The sequence below is a fragment of the Lolium rigidum genome, chromosome 1 (genome assembly GCF_022539505.1).
Source record: "Lolium rigidum isolate FL_2022 chromosome 1, APGP_CSIRO_Lrig_0.1, whole genome shotgun sequence".
In the NCBI taxonomy this organism is placed as follows: Eukaryota; Viridiplantae; Streptophyta; class Magnoliopsida; order Poales; family Poaceae; genus Lolium; species Lolium rigidum.
This window is the reverse complement of record NC_061508.1, coordinates 245,580,777-245,586,484: the sequence shown is the minus strand read 5'-3', so window position 1 is coordinate 245,586,484 and position 5,708 is coordinate 245,580,777.

Sequence of the window (5,708 nt, the reverse complement as noted above, 5' to 3'; positions counted from 1 at the left end):
TGCCTTACTAGTGTTTAACAAGAAACAAAAAGATGCAATTGCAGGATCTAAAGGAAATAGTTTCGAGCACACACACAACGGCAACGATAAAAGTACTTAGTTACTCGGGACCGGAGTATGAGTGCCTTTTACCTTTCCTCCCCGGCAACGGCGCCGTGAAAAGTGCTTGATGTCTACGGGTGCTTCTATTCTTGTAGACAGTGTTGGGCCTCCAAGAGCGAGAGGTTTGTAGAACGGCAGCAAGTTTCCCTTAAGTGGATCATCCAAGGTTTATCGAACTCAGGGAGGAAGAGGTCAAAGATATCCCTCTCAAGCAACCCTGCGATCACAATACAAGAAGTCTCTTGTGTCCCAACACACCTAATACACTTGTCAGATGTATAGGTGCACTAGTTCGGCGAAGAGATGGTGAAATACAAGTAGTATGGATGTATATGAGTGGTAATAACAATCTGAATAAAATATGGTAGCGAGTAAACATGCAATGGAACAGTAAATAAACGGAGATTCGATGTTTGGAAACAAGGCCTAGGGATCCTACTTTCACTAGTGGACACTCTCAACTTTGATCACATAATAAAACCACTCTACACTCTTTTGTTGGATGATGAACACCACTAATTGCATAGGGCTACAAGAGCACCTCAATGCCGGAGTTAACAAGCTCTACAACATTCAATGTTCATATTTAAATAGCCTTAGAGTGCATGATAGATCATTGCAATTACACCAAGTACTAACATAGCATGCACACTGTCACCATAACACTATGAAGGAGGAATAGATCACATCAATACTATCAAAGCAATAGTTAACTTCATAATCTACAAGAGATTACAATCATAACCTACGCCAAGTACTACACGATGCACACACTGTCACCATTACACCGTGGAGGAGGAATAGAGTACTTTAATAACATCACTAGAGTAACACATAGATGAATAGTGATACAAAACTCATATGACTCTCAATCATGTAAGGCAGCTCATGAGATCATTGTATTGAAGTACATAGGAGAGAGATTAACCACATAGCTTCCGGTACAGCCCTTAGCCTCGATGGAGAACTACTCCCTCCTCATGGGAGACAGCAGCATTGATGAAGATGGCGGTGGTGTCGATGGAGAGGCCTTCCGGGGGCACTTCCCCGTCCCGGCAGGGTGCCGGAACAGAGACTCCTGTCCCCCAGATCTTGGCTTCGCGATGGCGGCGGCTCTGGAAGGTTTCTCGTACCGTGGCTTTTCCGTATCGAAGTTTTAGGTCGAGGAGGCTTAAATAGGCGAAGAGGCGGAGTCGGAGGGCTGACGGGGGCGCCACACAATAGGGGGGTGCCCCCCCCCCTTGGGCCACGCCGCCCTGTCATCTGGTGGCCCTGTGGCCCCCCTCTGGTTGCTCTCGGGTGTTCTGGAAGCTTCGTGGAATTCTAAGATGCTTGGCGTTGATTTCGTCCGATTCCGAGAATATTTCCTTACTAGGATTTCTGAAACCAAAAACAGCAGAAAACAGCAACTGGCCCTTCGGCATCTCGTCAATAGGTTAGTTCCGGAAAACGCATAATAATGACATATAATGTGTATAAAACATGTGAGTATCATCATAAAAGTAGCATGGAACATAAGAAATTATAGATACGTTTGAGACGTATCAGTTATATCCGCATAATCCTTAGTCCTTGTGCTGTTCCTGTTATTCTAGTTACTAAGAAAGATGGTACATGGCGTATGTGCGTAGATTGTAGAGCTATAAACAACATTACTATTCGATATCGTCATCCTATTCCCCGTTTAGAGGATATGCTAGATGAATTGAGTGGTGTCGTTGTGTTCTCTAAAATTGATTTGCGTAGTGGTTATCATCAAATTAGGATGAAAGAAGGGGATGAATGGAAAACAGCCTTTAAAACAAAATTTGGTTTATATGAGTGGTTAGTAATGCCTTTTGGTTTGACTAATGCACCTAGCACTTTCATGAGACCGATGAACCATGTTTTGCGTGAATTTATTGGCAAGCTTGTGGTTGTGTATTTTGATGATATATTAATCTATAGCCGCAATGAATCTGAGCATACTATACATATTTGACATGTTTTGCAAGTGTTGCGTGATAATAAACTGTATGGTAATCTTGAGAAGTGCACATTTTGCAAAGATAAGGTCATATTTCTTGGTTATGTTGTCCTTAAGCATGGAGTAGAAGTAGATATGTCTAAAATTGAAGCTATTCAAAATTGGCCTACTCCCATGAATGTGAGTCAAGTTAGAAGTTTTCATGGTCTAGCTGGGTTTTATCGAAGATTTGTGCCCAACTTTAGTACTATTGCTACACCTTTGAATGATTTAACTAAAAAGGGTGTTGTCTTTGAGTGGGGCGCAGCCCAAGATCATGCATTTGATGAACTGAAACGATTGTTAACTTCTGCACCATTGCTTGCACTTCCTGATTTCAATAAGCAATTTGAGATTGAATGTGATGCTAGTGGTATTGGAATTGGTGGTGTGTTGATGCAAGAGGGTCTCCCAATTGCATATTTTTCTGAGAAACTTTCCGGTGCTAAGTTGAACTATCCTATATATGATCAAGAATTGTATGCTTTAATTAGAGTTTTTGAGGTTTGGCTACATTACTTGTGGCCAAAAGAATTTATCATACATTCTGATCATGAAGCTTTGAAATATCTGAAAGCCCAATCTACTTTGCATAAGCGTCTAGCTAAGTGGGTTGAGTTCATTGAGTCTTTTCCATACATTATTAAGCATAAGAAGGGAAAAGATAATATTGTTGCTGATGCTCTATCTAGGAAGAATATGCTATTAACTCAACTTGATGTTAAAATTCCTGGTTTAGAGATACTATGTGATTTGTATGCTACTGATCATGATTTTGCTTGAACCATATCGCTTATGTGCTCTTGGTAAAGCATGGGAAAAATATCATATACATGATGGGTTCTTGTTTCGAGCTAACAAACTATGTGTTCCAGAATCGTCTGTGCGTTTGCTCTTATTGCAGGAATCACATGCTAGAGGTTTGATGTGTCACTTTGGGCGTGAGAAGACGCTACTCATGCTAGCTGATCACTTTTATTGGCCAAAGATGAGGAGGGACGTGGACAGGTATGTGAAGAGGTGTATTACTTGCAACAAGTCCAAGTCCAAGCTGAAGCCTCACGGTTTGTATACTCCTTTACCGGCACCTACTACACCTTGGGAGGATATTAGTATGGATTTTGTGTTGGGTTTGCCGCGTACTAAGAGAGGCTATGATTCTATATTTGTGATAGTGGATAGATTTTCCAAGATGTCACACTTTATTGCCTGCCACAAAAGCGACGATGCGTCGCATATTGCTAACCTGTTTTTTAGGGAGATTGTACGTTTACATGGAGTCCCGGAGACTATTGTTTCTGATCGTGACGTGAAGTTTATGAGCTACTTCTGGAAGACGCTATGGAGGAAGCTGGGGGCAAAGCTGCTTTTCAGCACTACTTGTCATCCTCAAACTGATGGTCAAACTGAAGGGGGGTGAATAGAACATTGTCACAACTGTTGAGATCCATGATCAAGAAGAACCTGAAGGAGTGGGAAGCGTGTTTGCCGCATGTGGAGTTTGCTTACAACAGGGCGGTACATTCTACCACAGAGCTGTGTCCCTTTGAGGTGGTATATGGTTTCAAACCCATTACTCCGCTTGATTTGTTGCCTTTGCTCATACATGAGAGAGTTAATATGGAGGCATCCAAGAGGGCAGATTTTGTAAAGATACATGTGAAGACTAAAGAGTTGATCGAGAAGAAATGCAAGAGCAATGCTGCAAGGATGAATAAGAAGCGTAAAGAGATGTTGTTCAAGTCTGGTGATATGGTCTGGGTACATTTTCGCAAGGATAGGTTCCCGAAGCTGCGGAAGTCTAAGTTGAAGCCTTGTGGTGCTGGTCCTTACAAAGTGCTTGCCAAGATCAATGATAATGCATACTCGATAGATCTTCCAGTTGATGAGTTTGGTGTCAGTAATTCTTTCAATGTTGCTGATTTGACACCATATGACGGAGAAGACCTTGGAGCGTCGGGGTCGACGCCTGTTGAGGGGGGGGAGATGATGAGGACATCCCTACCTCAGTACTACCTCCGTCATTACAAGAAGATGATCCTGCTCGTGAAGCTCAAGTCCAATGAAGTCAGGATTGGACCAATGACACGAGCTCGTGCGAAGCTACTTAAACAACAGGTGAACTTGTTCCTAAACGATACTTTGATTGATGAGAACTTTATACTGCCTAAGTGCTATTACTTATGTATGATCAGGTATGAGGAGGGAGCAAGCATCGCACGAGGAGGAGAGGAGCAGCTGGACCAGGAGATGGACGTGAAGCTGGACATGGAGGTGGACATGAAGACATCCCATGGACGCGCGAGGGAGGAGCGGGAGGCATGCGCGAGAGGGGAAGCTGAAGTTCAGGCCGGTGCCAGATCCGGTCCGACCGGATCCAGCATTGGGCCCGGTCCGACCGGATCCAGCATCGGGCCCGGTCCGACCGGATCCAGCATCGGGTTCGTCCGGTTTCAACCGGCCGCCGGCGCTTGTGCCATCTGGGCACTATCCAGTAAGACCGGGAGCCTCGCCCGGTCACCACCCGGCGCCAGGCCCGGTTTGAACCGGACCGGCCGGTCCCAGACCCGGTCGACCGGCCGCCAGACCGGCCGACTCCGAGTCTGTCTCGACCAGATCTATTCTGGGTCGGTTATTTTCGTACTTTTTCGACATGAGGTCTTCCTAGACGCCTATATAAGTCCATAGGACGCCCCCAAAGTTGCTGGAGACCACGTTTAAGATAAACCCTAGTTCATAGTTAATGCTTTGCAACTCTATTGAATTTCTACATCCAATTGCATTGATTTGGTGTGGAATCCCTGAAAGTCTTGTGTGATCTGTTGTTTCATTGGGAATTAGTAGATTGCAACTTACCGCTTCGTGGTCGGCGGCTACGTGTGCAAGTGTGTGGAGTTGCGAATATCTTGCAGGGTGTAGAGTTGTTGCATTGGCGATAGGTACCAATCGAGAAATCTCGTTGCGTCATACAAATTATCTTCCACTACATCGTCGTGTTCCTCCACTGCTATCACCCCGTGATCATCATCACCACCATTGCTTACTGAGAAGATCAGGCCACCCCTTATCACATGAGAAGGCACATGTAGGTGAAACTGACACCTCCATGTCAAGCAAATTTGTGGAAATTCCTAGCATAAAAATAGAACTTGGACATATATGGAAGCCTGGTTTACCAGCATTGTAGTGTCATTAGCTTTTTTTATATAAGTTCAGAGCAGCATTGTGACTATTCTAGTGGAGAAGGATCAGAAACCTTGAGCCAAATAAAGTTACACATGACAGTAAATTTGAAACACTTCATCACCATGAACAAGGTTTACCAGCATCTCTGCGAGCAAGTAACTCTTTTATGTTAGTCTACCATCATATATTACTTTAATGTACATGAACCTTAAGATAGAGAGGAGGAGCAGGGCCATACCTACAAGAACACTTCCAGGTCGCATTGTTGCGTGTGCATATGGTCACGCAATAGCAATAGATGGTGAATCTTTCAGATTGTTCCAGCAATACATAACCTCTAAGTGCCTACACTTCCATTTCGAATCACAAAATTCCAGAACTCTTGTGCTGCAGCTGCTCCGTCACCGTCATGCTT